The 19,584-nt window shown below is 37.3% G+C and overlaps 1 protein-coding gene across 2 annotated transcripts in view; it reads left to right on the top strand.

Annotated features, from left to right (window-relative positions):
- The window catches only part of Nrx-1 (Neurexin 1), a 743,918-nt gene that overhangs the window by 1,898 nt on the left and 722,436 nt on the right, over positions 1 to 19,584 (top strand). The window lies entirely within an intron of this gene.

A 19,584-nucleotide genomic window follows, 5' to 3' on the forward strand; every position in this document is an offset into this window, starting at 1 on the left:
TTATGAAGACATTAGTAGATTTAGTTCTTGTCCATAGTCTATTAACAAAGTCTATTAAAAGTATGCTACATAAAATCAAGCTTTTATCGGTGCTAAGAAAAATAAGAGCCGTTTGCGTTTTCGTCTTTCCCAACTCTGCAACGTATTAAATTTGACTTTTCAAAGATTATTAATTCATAGGTTGAGAATAAAGAAGCAAATTTGCAAGCGGATTCGCGCCAGTAATTAATTTAAATCATTCCATTCGCGGCTACAAAGTATTAAATTTATGAATGACAGAAAAAGGCAAAATTCGTCTTGGTAAGCGTCCAATTTCTTGCCCACTGGCTGAATAGTGTATTTAATATATTTTTTTAAATTTAGCTTAGCATTCATGTATGGTAACTAACACTTTGGCATTACTAAACGCGAAAGTTTTTTTATACAATGACATGTTTTCCAATTCTCCCTATTCTGGCAAGATCAATCCACTCTTGACAATTTAACCAATATATTTGAGGCCCATTTTAATATTGTCATTCCATATTCGTTTTGGCGTTCTCACACATCTCTTTCTATTAGGCATCCCAACAAGAATCCCATAAACTTTTCTACTATCTTCCGTGAGTACTACATATAATTTTAATTTACCTCAAAATCCACCAGATGAACCAGACTCGAATCCCAGGATATTGTGGTTTTCTTGTTTTATTATTTTTTTCTCGCTACTTAGCCTCCTAAATGCAAGTGCGTGCGGATGATAAAGATGTTCAGTGAAACGTGCTATGTTCGAACACAGGTTAAGGCAATGATTGTGTATGTCCAATCATCCGTTTCATCACACATTCTCATCGTCGCGATTAACTCGATAAGTAGAAGAGAGACGTAAAATAACCGAATTAGAGAAGGAAATGAAGTTGTGCGTAGCATGCCCGTCTTCGGATTCGAACCTAGTGTCCCTGCGTTTAGACCAGCCGTAAACCGATTTCTTTTTCGTTTATTTTCTCTTATAGATCATTAGCATCATCGTCTCAGCGCCACAGTTAATAATATGTTGTTTCTCTAAAAAGAAAGTCACTAACAATGCATGTACCATTTTATATGCAACCCACTTGCTGCCATTGTTATGGTGGTTGCCTAAAATAAGGGATTAGTTTTACATTCGGACAGTGGAAGCACTGGGTACTTGTGCTTTAGAATGTTTTGTTTTAGCCAGGATAATACAGAGAGATACGCATGTCTGATCCGTGCATTATTCCGCGCTTTAGATGATTTTACAATGATTCAAATTAAGTAAACGAAAACTATTCGGTTACTAAATACTTAGGAAACGAACAAAGTAATATCAACTTCACAGAAAAAAACAGGTGCATTTAAGTTATAATAATAAAATAGAATCATTTCATATGAGGCATTCCACGTCGAAGTGCGCCTGAATCTCAATTTTTGAAATGAAATTAAATGTAACTTTATTCTACCTTGTGAATCCAAAATCCAAAATTGTCATTTGGATAAAAAATCAAGATATATATAATTAATTTTATTTTACATATTGTTCGTTTATTTTATATTTTTGATTTACTTTTGTTTTATATTGTGTCCCACCGGTGACACCAAAAAAAAAAAATATATCCTTTAACTGTAGCCTACATTTCCGCTTCAACTCTACTACAATATTCAAAGGTTAACTTCCTTCTTCCTATGTCTTAAATAATTTATTTTTCATGATTTGAAAATTCCCAGAAATGGAAATTAATTTCTTATAAGTAAAGAGGTAGTGTTTTATCTGTCCCACCAGTGACAGATATTGTCAACTACGAATCTGGGAAAGTATTTTAGGGGTAGTTATGTTTAATAAACAACGTTTAATTTCATAATTCATTGCACAGAAACTGTCTATAGTTGTCTAATGAGTAGAAATTATAAAATAGAACAGTATTGACCACATATTTGGTCAGCATTGTGCAATACCAAATAAGTAAGAAAAATGCTGCTTAACTACCAGTAGAATAGTTACTTAAATGTCAAAAATATAGCCTGGGCGTCCCACTCGTGAAAATGGAATGCCGCATATATAAAAAAACTTTCTTCTTTCTGAAAGTTTATTTGCATTTTTTGTGAAATATTTCTTTCATTACTATCCTACCCACCGCATTCCACGGGGGAGTAACGCTACGAATCTAGACGCCTTAAGCTCCAAACCTATGGGTATATTATTGTTTTTGTCCCAATGTTCCATTTAATCAGTTATTCATTCATTCTCATCGTCGCGATTAACCCACGAGCTAGAAAATCGGTTCAAAATAACTGAAATAGAAAGAATGAAAGACTACTCCACTATGTTACCTTTTAACATTTTATTTTACATTACATACTTTGCAGTATAGTCTTGTATAGTCCAGTATTGTATAATACGATAGGTATGGTACGATAAAGTAGTGTTAATTGTTTACTCATTTCGCAGTCACCACAGACGAAAATGTTCCCCTGCGGTTTTGCTCGAGGGGACCTGTGATGCCATATTAATAACTTTCCTCCATTCAATTGTTTTTTTCAAAATTTAGCAACGTTAAATATTACGTCTCTGCTTTCACTCTGTAAAGTTTTTCCTTCATGATGATACAAACGCTTGGCACTGAATAAAAGTGACGAAGAAGTGTTGAAGAACGCCGCACATTTTGGCAACGCAGGGGTAGGAACGCATTGCAAGCAGCTGATTGCATCACCCACGCTCCCTCCGTTTACTTAGCGTTGAAAACTCGACGATAACGCCAAAAGATTATTCCCTTTGTAGAGGAGTATATTGTAGTGTATTTCCAACATTGTATCCCTGCAGTAAGACAACCGTATACCGTTCTTTTTCACTTTTTCCCCCCTCATAATCATTGTCATCATCGTCTCACCGTCACAATAAATAATAAATAACTTCCCTGAAGAGAAAGCAACATATAAAGCACAAGACAATTTTACTACTTTAACAGAAATACCGAATGAATGTTTATGAAATTATTCCATGTTATAAGTAACCCACTTGCTTTCATTGTAATCGCGGTTAGGATTAGCTTTTTACTCTCACAATAGGACATTACGTTGGCGATAGATGAGAGGGTAGTGTATAGTTAAATTAACATATATTTTTATATCTATTTGGTTAATCGCGATTGTTACTACAGGGTGGCTACTCACCGGGTATTCCTTGAATTCCGGCAATTATGCGTGAATTATTGGCTCCGGGAATTATGCGTGAATTCTACTTGAATGTTTCTCCGTAGACGTGTAAAATTACAACTTTTATTAATCCAAATCCTATTCACATTTTATGCAAATAAAAATTATTATCGTAAAATTTTCTTAGTCTTATCAAGTTTATAATCATAGCTAGGGGGCGGCGGGAGTCGGCCCTGGGCGCCGAACTATCTAATTGAAAAAAGGTGTAAAATTGATTGATTGATTTGTGGTTTTAAGTCCGCTTTATGCACAGAAAGGCTAATCGGGACTGGACCTACAGTTCAAAGTAGGATCCGAACTACTGTGCCATGTGCCTCCACCGGGTATCGAACCCGGCACCCGTTGATCACAAGGCGACTATGTTACCATTACACCATCGGGGAGGCACAAAAGTTGTAAAAGAGAGAATGTATTGGCGTCCCGTGAAATTATTTGCAGACTATTAAATCAATTTTGATTTCAGCCTGCACGAAATTAGATCCAAAAATTTTCTTGCTCTGTTCTCCGTAATGCATTATCAGACAGAGAAATAAGACTTGTCTTAATTGATTTTGTTTTAAAAGCATGAACAATTGTTTTGAGGAAAGGGAGCGTGCACATTTAAGAGACAATTTATGTAATTTTTGCTGTTGGTTTATTGTGAGATGGATGAATTGGTTGTGTAATGTATTTAAATAATATATGTTGTATATAATATGTATTAAAGAAACTTTGAATAAATACGTACACAATTCAGTGTCCACGTCGCTCCATGTTGCATATGTGTGAAACATATATCGTGCATGAAAGTTATACATGTTAATGCAAAAATAATTATATTTGGAATGTATTTGTCAGGCATTATCATATAATACAGTCCGTCACAAAAAAATAGTACCACTCTAAAAATTGCATGTTTAGCGTGATTTGACAAAAATCATGATTTTTATTCACCCTTTATGTCGACCATGGCTACACCTTCGCTCTTGTCCGGTTTACAGGTTTGGAACAAAATAAATTGTTTTCTGTGTCGTTCAGTTGGCGGAATATCACATAATTCATAGCAGAGCACATACATACACTCAGCTGTATGTATTTTATCTAGGATTCACTTCGAGAATCTTTACGAGAAAACTTAGTGCACGAGATAGAATTTTTGAAATTTACCATATTTTGCTAATTATACTGATTAAATATGAATTAATGTATGCAAACCTTTCGTTAGGAAATTATTGGAAATGTTCCAATACATATCATCTGCACAGTGTATTTCCTACAGATATAAGTGCGTATGGTAGATATGATTAATTTTTCTTAGCGCATCTATTCAAAACCCTCTGTCAACGTGTTATTTTCTATCCAGTGTAACTTGTGATAGTGCAGTAAACACAAGAATTCAATGTATAGTTATTACTGAGCGCCTTAATAACGGAAGTTAATTTTCATAGGCGAGAAATTAGTATTTCAGTTGATATAGTTAATACGTACGTATGTTTATCTTTGGTGTAAGAGGTATGTATATTATAATTATGAACATTACGAATTTCCTAATTATGTATGCATAAGGTATAATGGAAAATAAGTATATTAAAGAGTCCAGCCAATAAAATTTATCAAGATCCATAAATGGTCACTGCCTCTGTGTAGTCAAAGAGTTTAGTTGAAAGAATTCCGTTCCCTTGCAACTTCCTACATTTTAAATGAGCAGCTCATATTGAACTTCCTGGCATCGCATGCCAGGGAAATCGATTGTGTCAGTTTTCATGGAAGTTTCTAATAATACGCCGAGTCTCCGTGGAATTCAATATAAGTTCTCGTTTTTTATTTTCAATTCGTAAGAACCTCCTTTGTGCAAGGGGATCATCGCATGCTTCAGCTTTCTTGTAACTTTTCAAGTGCAGTCATGTGATCAAATCGGACTTACTTTCTTGAATTTCATGAGAGGGATAATTATCTCCGTATTATCTTCCGCTCTGCGAGGAAGCTCCAATCAGCGACGATAACAAATTCCTTCCGTCCCCTTCCTCTCTTCTCTGCGATCTTCAAATGTAATGAAATGGCGATGACGTTTCTCATCGATGAACTGGTAGAGATTGGGGAGCACAAGATACAGGGGAAGAAATGGTACCTAAATCTTTGATAACTTGTTAATACAACTCCAGCTCCGAATGCATGAGTACTGCGTTCCAACCATAATTTCTATGTAGAAACTGAGATGGTATATGTGTCATGAAATGCAAATAACTACTTAAACTGATATAATTCTTCCGCCATGCTTGACTTTAACATTAAAATTAGCCGACCTCCGTGATAGAGTGGTTAGCGAAAAGCGCTACGACCTCAGGGGTCCTGGGTTTGAATCCCGGCCTGGGCATGGGCGATCTTCCCTTCATTATTACATCACTCATTCTTATCGTCGCGATTAGCCGAAATTGGAAGAAAAGCGACGCCTAATAACAAAAATCAAATCAAACTAACATTAAAATTAGATATTTAATGAAAAAAGGGTACAAAAATGAATATGGAAAAAATGTTCTCAGCCTCGGGGTCGGTAATATGCAGTTCTGCCAAATGCCATGAGGACCGGTCCAATTCAGTGAAGATTGTGCTGGATCTATAGCAAAAAAATACATCAGAAAATCAGTAACATTTTCTGCACATTTCCAATTTGGATAGCAATCATACAATTTATGAGCCCAGTTGCCAATTTGTATATTTTTCGGTATTTCTGAAAATGTTGAACGTTTGTTCGTAATTACGTGCTTTATGACACAAACATAGCAAACTGATACAATAGAGTTTGTTTTGTTCATTTTCCATTGTGAACCAAATTGATGGATAACTACTATTCAGATGCTGGAGAAGATCTGGTAGTATCTAGTCTCCATGTGAACTTATTAGGAATTTATAATCTACATATGTAACCCATGTTGTAGGCTTTCTGGTGTTTTGAATGAGGACGTTCTATTCGAAGTGTATGATGTCCAATAGAGAATGCACATGAGCTTGTTTGTCCGCAAGGTAGATGGTAAAACATTTGCAAAACGTTCATAAAAGAATGTATGTTAATGAAGAGGTTTTTCTCTGAAAATCACCTGGTTGATATCCAGAGAAAACTTATTCATCATTCGCCAGGAAAGCTTCAAGAATTATTTCAATATATGTCACTGGCGTACGCAGGATTTTTTCGGCGGGGGGGGGGGGGGGGGCTGAACATGTGAACTTGGAAGGTGCATAGGTGTGCTCAATGACGCAGGAACATTTTTCATCCGGAGGTACAAAATACGTCCTCCATTGCTTCATGTACAATTCCATTTTATAAGAGCACTCACGAAAGTTTACGTGAATACATTTATTTTTTTTAATTTTTTAATTTATGGTTATTTTTATTCCGAAACATTTAAAGTTCTAGACCTTGTTCATGGCTAATTTCGAATGTGGTGGAACGGAAAATCAGAAGTTTGTCATTTGAAAATAGCGAACAAACATGCAGCTATTCATTTTATTTTAATGCAGGGTGCGATTTGAAGGGGGAAGGGGGCATAGAAGGGATTATCCGGTTTTGAACCATCAAATCTCTGGTTATGAATGACACATCTCAACCGGGGATCATTATTTGCAACCCACCATCGTACTTATGGTGTTCAAGTTGAATTCAATTAAGTTTACCGCAGCGTAGCTACATATCAAAATTTCGTTACGCAATTTATGGCGACTGTGTAGTGGCGCCAATCTATATGGGCCTGTGGAACCTGAGCCCACCAAATGTTTTTGAAAAGTTGGCGCACCTGGTTGTCTCTCTTTCAGATGCCATGTATTTGGTATTTTTTCAGACTTCTGTTGCTTCACAAGTACTTTTTGTATCGAATACTAAAACTAGACTGTGTTTTCGACGTATGTTGGGTTGCTTCGTCGTTTAATCCTGTTCGAGCGCTTGTTGGGATCTGTACCGTCTTGTTGTGTCTTAAAAAAATTAGTCGAGATGGTCCCCGATCGACTCGTGGGAGGTTCAGGTTTGATGGATTGGTAAAACATTTGATAAAGTAGTTGTTTATGATGGAATTTGCTATATTTTGAGACTATAGAAGTACTGAAAGTACTGTCATTTTACATGCAAATCCAAAATCCTTCAGTTATTAGAGCAAAGCAAGAAATTGATATAGCTGCTCTTGAAACATTGAAAACGATTGATTCATTGCGTAGGACGACGGTAGTTGAGGTATTAGAGGAAAACCATTCGTTCGAAAGCAACTTTTTCAATCTCTAGTGGACAATATGAATAATCGGTTTGAAGACTTAGGTCATATTAAATGCATACTCATGGCATTCAGATGATTAAGAACGTGTGTTTTATGATGACATGTCAGGTGAACTTTAATGTAAGCGAAACCATGTGTGTATGTCACGTCACTGTCACTAGTTAAATATTTTCACATCTACAAAGAAAATCCAAAACACATTTCTACTTCACTCATTCATAATGTAAATGCAATTGAAAATGTACTAATATCTACAGCTGAATGTGAACGTGGGTTCAGAACGAAGCTAACTTTTATTGAACAGACCGAGATTAAATATTTGTTTGGATCTTAGGGTGCACCGCCGTAAATCAATTTCGGTGATACCCCGTTGTTGCTGTTTTATTTCCATGAGATGTGAGCTCCAATTACCAGTTTAAGCTTTCGTTTTAGATGTTATTCAGACACAAACATGGTTATTGGTGGTTATTTTAAGGTTTTTTTCTACTTCATTGCTGCCTTCATTTGATTTTTATTTTATAAAAATTGGAGGTGTAGCCTCTTCAGCATCCCTCTGCGTACGTCAGTGATATATGTTAATGTTCGTAGGGCAGATACAATTTTAATGTCTATAAATGCATTGTTGTAACCAGAAAGCAAGCCAGCCGGCATTTTGACGCGAACTGCAGCTTTCCTGCACTAAAGTTTTATTTCGCTATGTGCACTGACCGTATTGTTTCGGAAACCCTATCCGCCACGTACTGGTACATTTCGAAAGCTGTTGCGAGTTGCAATCGTACTTAAGAAATTGTCAAATCCAATATTGAAATGCAAAGTTCTGGTGTGTTGCAAGGAAACGTCGCGAAACCCATTTCCCAGAATCCCTTTCTCCCTTTCCTCTGGGCCATCCTGGAATTGGGCATCGCAGGATATTGGTTTTATTCTCCCTCCGAATCAAATGATATACAATGGCAATATTCTTGCCTTCCTCTCTCGCACCAATGGGATTCCTGCCAAGTAGAGCGAGCCTCCTCCCTTCTCTGTCGGGGCTCCGCAATATGTGTCTACGGCGACTTCATCCTCTCGTTCCATTTCTGCTCTCTGTTGTTGCATATTGTTAAAGCTTCTGTTTCAGAACTCTCTTAAAGTGTATTTCGAAAAAAGGCATATTTGTGCGAAGTCAACGACCTCTGTGATCTGTAAGTTATCTTGGCGAAAAACTGGGGTTTACAGTCTCGAACGCCAATTTGAGATTGTCTATACTACATCCACATCGAATATGAATGTGCGTGATGCTGTCTGGAGACGCAGTGCAGGGGATCGAAACCTACTTTATAAACTGTAGACTGAATCCCGAGCATCACACTGCGCAGTGATGTACTGGTTGACAACCCCTGTGACTATGTGTCTTGAATATACAGTGTGTCTAAAAAAAAGGTAATTGAGACTCAGCACTCAAACCAAAGCTTTATTCTGCCCTTTCTTACACAACTACATGCTCCAAAATGGCGTACGTCCTTATTCACAAGAGAAGCTGATTCAAAAATACAACCCTTTTTGCTCAGCTCAAGCGGATCTACGGTTTGACGTATGATCGAGAATAAGTACTTCATGCGATCAACGATTCGTGTAACCGTGGCAACACACACTTGTCTGGAGTTATAGCAGTTATCCAGGGACCCTGTTTGCCGGAACATTTCCACCTACGGAAGGATAGTTTTGTTTGGTGGCGCAGGTTAATGGAACTGGTCCTGGAACCCTGTTGCTACGGATTCCAAGGAAGACCCATCCTTCCGCCCTGTCCCGTAAGTTCGGAAATAATGTTCCACGCACCATGCACGTTCCTGGATGGCGTACTGTGACATGATGGCTATCACTCATCGTCTACTCTAAAACATGAACATAAGATACCGTAAATTACTTTACTTTATGTTACATTAATTTAACATTTAGTTTATTTTACATTTGAACAACAAATACAGGTTCAGTTACTTTTTTAAAAACACCCTGTACAAGTGCCCCATTGCAATCCTTTGCATTACAATATATTAATTTTGACCTATTAAAGAGTATTTGCCATATTTTTTTAGAACGCTTTATGTAACCCCCACCTCATTTGTCCATCACAATAAAATCTACATGCTTGAGAATGTAACCAGTGATGCACAATTTCCTTTACACCATCTTCGCATCGGAATCTGATCCTATCTAGAGTTTCTTTCTTTAAGTCTTGCGACAGGTAGGAAAAAAGAGATTCAGATTGTTACCCAGGTGCTCGAATTCTAAAAGGGGTGTCCAACACGAGGACCACCGTATGGCTATTTGGTTGCAACAACAAAATATCCTCCGACAGTCCCTTAGATCAGGTTGCTCCCAGGATGTTCCTCATCTGCACGACCCTTTTTAGGCTACGCATGTTCGATCCAGATCAGTGCTGCAACTTTTTCATTTATCTGCTTATTAGAAGTTTGCAGGTCCGTAAAGGCTTTTCTCGTTTTACTTTCCAGCGATGAATTTGCTACTACGGACTGTTGGAGCACGATGTTTAACATACAACTTCCCCAGTTTCCTTTATAGTGGATAACTTCCTTTTTTATATTACTGAACAAAATTATGAAAGTTCCAATTACTTCGTTGCCTGAATGTTAATACTGACCTCCGTGGCGGAGTGGTTAGCATAGTCCGCTACGACGTCACTGCTCCCGGGTTGTAATCCCAGTATGAGAATAGCGTTCTTTGTGAATGTTCCTTCATCAATTTCATATCATTACTTTATCGCCGCGATTAGTCAAAAGTCGCAGAAAAGCGACAACAAATAACGAACATAGAATCAAACGTGAACATTGAAGAACGTCTAGAGAAACTGGATTGCAAACAGTTTCAGTCACAAAAACCCAAGCAATATTATTTCGTTCAGACTACCATTTTCGTGAGTGTTTTGTTTTTAAGTTTACTTTATATTTGTCGGTGTTCGAACCCAGGGTCATTTGATTACAACACGAGCGTTACCACTACTTCATCGGGAAGCTCTTTGCATGTTTTAAAAGCATTTGTATACGATTAGAAGTTTACGAAATTCCAGAGAATGCACGACATAATCTTTGACAGAAAGTATTGAGTGCATCGTATTAAGTTCAAGATAGGTCACTGTAATTCCAGAAGGGAGGAAGAAAGTTTCGAGAAATATAGTTTGGAAGTTCACTTAATGCCACGTCACGCCTCGGGTATACGATGGGAATACATTTAGCGCTTTATTTAAGGAATTTTCCATAGCTCTTCCTGGCTCCTAAATCCTGCTGGAGCCTCCAGCCAGAGGCAGCTGCGTCGTTTGATAAACTTTGCGGCTGAGCGGTTGGTAATGGAGCATGTTGCATGGGATAACTTGTGGCTTAGCCACTCATTTTGTCAAGTAAACTGGCTCCGCTCGCGACCTAGCTAAACGGCTCCTCTGTGAGCCGGGCGGGTGCATGAAAACGCGAAAGTGATACGGAGCTCCTTTGCGGGGAAGGAGTAAGCCTGGATTAGTCTGCTTGAGTTGGAGGACGTCGCGAGACAACATTCCCCGTCCTGCTTGCGGACAAAAGGCGTCTGCACATGTGGCTTGTTTGCGAAGACTGCTTTTTAAAAGTTGTTTTGCGATTGCCTTACAGAAAGCAATTTTATGCAGTTCTTTGACGCTTTTCCTAGACTTGTCGATCGAGAAAGGATTGAACTGAACGGTAGTATTGCAAAGAATGAATATTTTACGAACTGGGGCAGGTTACTTGTACCGTTAGGTTATCCGGAACGGAAAAGATGACAGAGAAAAGGAGAAAGCAAGGGAGCCCGCAGAGGGGGGCCAGGGGAGGGTATTTGCCCCCATGAGATATATGGGATGCCTTCATGTATTTTAAATTTTGAAATTGTAGCGTGAAAACATGGACCAGGGGTGCTTTGAAAGACAGCAGATTAAGTGCCTATGCAAATTATCCTAGTGCTGGGGATGCTTTGAGTATTCTCTTAAGTGGAGGAAAGCAACACCCCACCTTTCCACAACTTTAAGCACTGTCCCTCCTCCCCCCGAGAAAGATTCCTGCGGGCGGCCTTGGACAGGATCAATTAAATGGAAAATGGAATGGGCTGTGCCCCTCGCAAAGGTACTATACCAGCAATCTGTTAGGGCGACAGTAGAATACGGCGGGACTCTCAGACGGGTGACCCTCATATAGTCATTGGAAATGTATGCAAGAAAATGTGAAGAAATTACTAAGCAAGGTGATATAAAACTCTCGAGCATAGAAAGGACATTACAGGACGAGCAAAATATCCGAAACCTCAAAATTACCTAGGTAGAAACTGCTCAGAACCTTTCAAATCGTTAGCAACTTTACAAATTATCGTGGCTTTTAATGTTCGTTCGTTCATAACTTCTCGATAGTGGTTTATGTTATCATTTTGCAATCAAGGGGTCCCGGGTTTGATTTCCGGTGGGCATAATTTCCATAGTCCAAATCTACCAAAAACTCTACGTTCAGTCCAGATTAGCCTATCTGTGCAAAAAATATTACTTGCAATGTTTAGTACTATTGCTCAAGTTGATTTTCTGTACACAGTTGGTGGCCCCATAGTTATTTTCTTCCATTTCATTTTGAAGTTGTTATTTCTAAAGTAGCATAATGGAATATACTTGTATGGATTTTCATTCACATGAATTCTTTCGTGTACTTGCATCGCATAGCAAAAAAGCTTTTCTGCAGATATTGTCCAATAGTTTTGTCAGTCCTGTGTGTATAAGGAGTATTATTATTATTATTATTATTATTATTAGGATATTACTTACTTAATAATCATGAACGAAAGAACATTCTTTTTAAGTCATTTCTTATAAAATAATTATATGTAGAATGTGATCATCATTTAGAAAGAAGCTTTCAAAGCTTAAGACTCATATTTCATGTGATGAACTTTTATGAATGTTTCTTTCAAATATTGCTAATATGTAAGATGTGTTGGTTTTATTGATTGCTTGGAATGTTTCTGTTTCCTGTTCCAAGAAACTAAGAGAGACAATAGTCTCATATAATCTCTCTTTTAAGGTAACGTATTTGCGCTATTTATAAAAACGCATTCACAATTGAAAAAATTATGTTGCAAATGTTTATCTTCTGAAAGAATACCGTTTTGTGTAATCGAAGAAGGAACGGATGTTCGAAAAATCTTTCTTAGCCTATTGGATTGGATTGAGTTGGTGTTTAAAGTCCACTTGATGCACATTAAGGCTAATCGGAACTGGACCTAGAGTTTAAAGTGGGATCCGAATCACTATGTGCCTCCACCGGGTAATGAACCCGGGATCCCTTGATTACAAGGCGAAGACGCTACCATTGCGCCATCGAGAGGCACGTTTCTAAGCCTATCTGTAATGTGGTTATCATATTGTGTTCCATTTTCTTGTGCATCAATCATTCCTTTTTCTATCTTGAATGGATTTCGGATATCGATTGACGACGAGCATTTGCACGTGTTCTCAGGAACAAGAAAAATTCAATGTGTAACAAAAAGTGTGTGTGTGTGTGTGTGTATTCTTCCATTACTTTCCACACCTTCAATAGATCTCTTACTTGATGAAGATTGTGAGTGCCTTCTTGTCATTGATCTGAGAGAAATACATTTGTTCTTCTGTCGTGACTTCTCGATTTCCTTAAGGATAATGCGCAAGATTACACAATAGATATGTGAAATAGCTTTAATATTTCAACAGTTGTTGGGATTTACTTTCGTGTTTTCACACACAATACCAGAGCTTCCTTCTATATCGGCGAATATCATAGCTACACCCTTTTCCGCCGTTATGGTGGATATGACTTTGTTTCTCACTTCCAGTAATAATACCATCATCATCATAACACTACTCTGTGTGTAAGCGGTGAAACTTCACCTTAGTACACCTAATTGTCAACTTCACTTCCACGCAGTAAACCCTGGACTGCATTTTGCAGACTAACGAGGCTATGGCGTCTGGATCTACAGCCACTTGACAACCTCAACTTTTAGCCCAAATAAGAATATTTCAGTCCCTCGACTTAGTTATGTTAAGGGGCTGAAGGCCGTATAATGTGACGGGTGCAAAATAGCATAAGTGCTGAAGCACCCAAAATTTCAAATTCAATCAATAACTCTACTCGATGGTGTAGTGGTAACGAGTAAATATGCGGTTCCGGTGGAGGTACATAGTGGTTCGGATCCCACTTCAACTACAGGTCCAGTCCCAATTCTGTTCATTAAGTAGACTTAAAACTCATATAAAACCAACTATATAATCATGATCATTAAAATCCACCTTATTTGGTATTCAAGCTTCTTAATTTTCCCTTGTGACTGTCATTCTGTATAACATTCACAATTTTATTAAAACGATAAAAATCTTTGATAAGAAGAAGGACATTTCATTCTCACTGTTACTGTTTTAAAAGGTTGTATTAATCAATATGGGATACAGTGTAATTCATGAAACTCCTAAGTTGATTACTGTCTTTCATTTATTACAGCAATTGTATGGATGTTGTGCTTATTGCTAATTTAAAAACCTTACAGCAACATCTTCTGACTTCCAATATGTCCTAAAATTACAAAAATTACCTTATTTCAAAGCAGGATTTCATTTATTCTTCCTCTCTTTTTCTCATTATCTGGTTCCATTGTAATAAATTTTAGAGAAGGATGAGTGTATCAAGGTTACTTAGGTACTCATGTTCACTTGTCCAACCTAGCCTTTTCTATGAATCATTTTTAATTGCTTACCCGTATTTGTGTACGTTAGATAGAGAGGAGAGAGGGGATTTGCATAAAATTCACAAGTACAGTGCTATATTATGTTCCGTTGCCTCTTCTCGGCTTATATTACAAACGTCACGCACGAATGCAAAATACTTGCTAAAGAGAAAAAAAGTGGCTTGAATTAAAAAGCGTACATCCTGCGTACGGCATGCAAAAATACAAAAATATCTGCACGGAAAATCTTCTCTTGAGCCAACTTCATTTGAATAAACATTTTTAAAGAGCTGGGAGCACACGAGAGCCTAGACCTTGAATATAATTAAAGGAATCCTTTTATGTCGTGGCTGTGCTGTAACTCCTCTTCGGAATAAAATACAACGACTTGAAATGTTTGAGGTTAAAAGAAGATCGATCCAGTTGCATGTTCCTCGGGTATGTCAAGTGGGGAAGGAGGGAAACCAGAGATAAAGGAATTATCTGCAATGCCGAAACGGTCTTTGCACGAACGTACGGCAGCCTGCCTCTTGTGTGGCTTTTACGCTCTGCTTCAATGGATTGTGGGCGGGTCTCTCTACGGCCATTCGGTGCAGTTCTAGATAAATTAACGTGGTTTCGAGTACGAGGTAAATCACAAGTCAACGCTGGCTGAGAACGAAATTGGTTTCTCTTTACAAAGTTTTAGTGTTGGGAAAATATTGATCTTGTTTTGTTCTCCACATCCTTCACATTTCATTTGTACCATAGTATATCTCGGGGTGTAAGGGGTGACCTTTCCACGTAGTACACCCAAATGTCAACTTCACCTCCACGTAGTACACCAAAATGTAAACCTCACTTCCACGTAGTACACCAAAATGTCAACCTCACTTTCACGCAGTACACGCAAATGTATACTTCACTTCCACGTAGTACACCAAAATGTCAACTTCACTTCCACGTAGTACACCAAAATGTCAACCTCACTTTCACGCAGTACACCCCAATGTAAACTTCACTTCCACGTAGTACACCAAAATGTATACTTCACTTCCACTTAGTACACCAAAATGTCAACCTCACTTTCACGCAGTACACCCAAATGTATACTTCACTTATACGTAGTACACCCAAATGTAAACTTCACTTCCACGTAGTACACCAAAATGTCAACCTCACTTTCACGCAGTACACCCCAATGTAAACTTCACTTCCACGTAGTACACCAAAATGTCAACCTCACTTTCACGCAGTACACCCCAATGTAAACTTCACTTCCACGTAGTACACCAAAATGTATACTTCACTTCCACTTAGTACACCAAAATGTCAACCTCACTTTCACGCAGTACACCCAAATGTATACTTCACTTATACGTAGTACACCCAAATGTATACTTCACTTCCAAGTAGTACACCAAAATGTCAACCTCACTTCCAAGTAGTACACCCAAATGTCAACCTCACTTTCACGCAGTACACCCAAATGTATACTTCACTTATACGTAGTACACCCAAATGTATACTTCACTTATACGTAGTACACCCAAATGTATACTTCACTTCCAAGTAGTACACCAAAATGTCAACCTCACTTCCACGTAGTACACCCAAATGTCAACTTCACTTCCACGTAGTACACCCAAATGTCAAACTCACTTCCACGCAGTACACCCAAATGTATACTTCACTTCCAAGTAGTACACCAAAATGTCAACCTCACTTCCAAGTAGTACACCCAAATGTCAACTTCACTTCCACGTAGTACACCAAAATGTCAACCTCACTTTCACGCAGTACACACCAATGTAAACTTCACTTCCACGTAGTACACCAAAATGTATACTTCACTTCCACTTAGTACACCAAAATGTCAACCTCACTTTCACGCAGTACACCCAAATGTATACTTCACTTATACGTAGTACACCCAAATGTAAACTTCACTTCCACGTAGTACACCAAAATGTCAACCTCACTTTCACGCAGTACACCCCAATGTAAACTTCACTTCCACGTAGTACACCAAAATGTCAACCTCACTTTCACGCAGTACACCCCAATGTAAACTTCACTTCCACGTAGTACACCAAAATGTATACTTCACTTCCACTTAGTACACCAAAATGTCAACCTCACTTTCACGCAGTACACCCAAATGTATACTTCACTTATACGTAGTACACCCAAATGTATACTTCACTTCCAAGTAGTACACCAAAATGTCAACCTCACTTCCAAGTAGTACACCCAAATGTCAACTTCACTTCCACGTAGTACACGAAAATGTCAACCTCACTTTCACGCAGTACACCCAAATGTATACTTCACTTTCACGTAGTACACGTAGAAAATTCTACTAAAAAAGTTGTACAATGTCAGTCAGCTGCATCTTGGACAAATGGAACTGCATAAAGAAGCAGACTACTAAGTGAGGCTAATTTACATACTTTTCCTCTACTTCATTTTTGTATGAGTAGTAACATGTAGACACTTGTCTTTTGACCAAGTCTGAATTTTTCCCAAATGACTATTAATTTAACCATCTGGCGTTTACATTATTAGTTCGTTTTCCATTAACGTTTTTCAACTCAGTTTAGTAGAAATACGATCAACGCAGTCATGTAATTTATAGTATTTTGTTCTGCACTCTCTAAATTCTAAGGATACTTAACAATATCCTGCTGATTCTTCAGGGATCTTAAATACGATCTCGTATATCAAATTATTACTATCCTCTTGCTTTAGTGGGTTAAAAATTGTTGTTGTATTTTCATTGTGTTCTAATGTTCGGAACATGGTCCATAGCATCGATTTGCATCCAATACATGATCCCTTGTGCAGGACTGCAGTTCTCGAAGTAAAATCTTATCTTCTCTTATTCCGATCCTTTTCTACCGATTGGTGTCGAGGTTTTGCAGAGAGCTCGCCATCTGTCACGATCTTCTGCCAACTTCCTTCCTTCACTCCACGAGATGTTCCTCCTGCTCAGGATATCCTTCATCCCCTCATTCCATGTTCTACGTGGTCTTCCTTTCGGTCTCTTTGCATCCAATCCTCCCATTCTTGCTTCCCATACCTGTTTAGGTATTCGATGTTCAGGCATTCTGCTGAGATGTCCAAACCATCTGAGTTGTGCTTGCTCAACATCCTGATATATTGGTTTTGTGTTTAATGTTATTCTGATTGTTTGATTTCTGATTTTGTCCCTTCTGGTCATCCCACTGTTCTCCTCAAATATTTCATTTCTACTGTTCGTAAGTTTTGTTTTTGTTTTTCATTAATTATCCAGGATTCACTTCCATATATCAATGTAGGTACATAAGTTGATTTGTACACAATCATTTTTTTTTTGGCTTATTTCCTTTTGCCCTAAAAATCCTTTGTTTATGGCATAATATAATCTGATTGTATTCTTTATTCGAGTGTTTAATTCTTCATCTATTTTTCCATTACAATTGAATGTAACACCTAGATACTTAAAAATTTGTACTTGTTTTAGCTCTGAATCTTCAAGGCTTATTATGCAGGGTTTTTCTATTCTCCCTGTCCTTAATACAGTTGTTTTATCTTTGTTTATTTTCATATATTTCTTTGACATATTAACATTTATTATTTCTAAATTTCTTTGTAGGTTTTCTTGTGAATCTGTAAACAATACAATATAATCTGCATATAAAAGTTCAGATACAGTCAGTTTCCAATTTCCTACTTTGAATTTTCTCATCTTTGGTTTAATTTCTTTCAGAACATCATCATCATCTTTCAGAATGATAAACAAGTATGGGGATAAAATATCAGCTTGTCTTACTCCTATTGTTGTCATGAATTCCTCTGATCTGTTGTTGTCAGTTCTGACATAGCATCTATTTGTTTTGTAAAAACTTTGTATTGCTTCTACTAATTTTTTGTTTACATTGTTTTTCTTTGGGTTTTTCCATAGCTCTTGCCATGGCACCCTATTGATATCGAAAGCCTTTTCCAAGTCTATAAACATAGGTATAATTCTCTATTGTATTCTATAACTTTCTCTATTATTTGCCTTATTGTAAATATGTGATCTTGGACACATCTGCCTGGTCTAAATCCACTTTGTGTCTACTCTAATTTATCCTCTATTTCTTGTCTTAGTCTAGTTTCCAAAATTCTTTGCCAGGCACACTGACTAGTGAAATACCTCTGTGATTTCCACATTCCATGTTATCTACTTTCTTATATATTGGTATTAGTATTGATATTTCCCAATCCTTCACTATCTTCTTTTCCTTCCATGACACATTTATTATTCTGAGCAATAGACCTTCTCCTTCCTTTCCCATCACTTGATCATTTCTGGTGCAATGCTATCATCACCAGCCTTTCCTAGTTTCATTCTACTAATAGCTTTCTTTAACTCTTCCCGTGTAATTACTTCTTGTTCTACATCTAGGATATCTGGTTCTTCAGGCCTTCTCTCCTCCTCCTCTTCATTTGTTACTTTTCTTCTTTCATTTTCACTTAATAATTTGTGGAAGTAGTTTTTCCATCTTTTCATTATTTCTTCAGAATTTGTTAATATTTTCTTATTTTCATCATATATACATTTTAAAGGGCAATCTTTTTGTTTTCTCATGTTCTTCAAAACTTTGTAAAAAAGTTTTTGATTTTCTTTATGATTTTGCTCCATATTTCTTCCAAATTGCTCCCACATTTCTTTCTTTGCCTCTTGAACCACTTTCTTCACTTTATCTCTCTGCTTTCTATATTCTTCAAATGCCTCTAGACTACCCACTGACAGGTATTTCTTCCATTTTTCTTTCTTTTCTTTTACCTCTGCTTCCATTTCTGGATTCCAACAATTTGTTATCTTCTTCTTGCTTCCACACACTTGTTCAGCTACAGATATTATTGTCCCTTTCCATTTACTCCAGAGTTTTTCTAAGTACTCTTCTCTTTCTTCTACTTGCTCATTTGCTAGTTCTTCTTTCACTTTCTTTCTAAATTCTTCTTGAACATTTTTCTCTTTCAACGTGTATACCTTTATCTTCTCTCTTATGTTGTAATTTATCGTTTCTTCCTTCTATTTATCCTTGATGTCTTACTTTAATCCCTATGATTATATCTAATATGAGAAGTTTATGATCAGTGTTTACTTCTGGCCTTCTTTTAACTCTGCATCTCTTATGAACTTTTTCATCTCTCTCCGCACAATGATGTAATATATTATAGATTTTTCATTTCTACTTGGTTCTTCTCTAGTATATTTGTGCATGTCTTTATGTATATACATAGTGTTGGTGATATTCAGATCATTTATTATGCAGAGTTCCAATAGTCTCTCTGCATTGTTATTTATCACTTCTTCTCCATACTTTCCTATTACTTTCCCAATCGATCTGCTTTATTTTCCCACTCTGGCATTCATATCTCCTAGGATAATAACTTCTGT

This window comes from Lepisma saccharinum, chromosome 3 (assembly GCF_977018435.1).
Source record: "Lepisma saccharinum chromosome 3, izLepSacc3.1, whole genome shotgun sequence".
Classification (NCBI taxonomy): Eukaryota; Metazoa; Arthropoda; class Insecta; order Zygentoma; family Lepismatidae; genus Lepisma; species Lepisma saccharinum.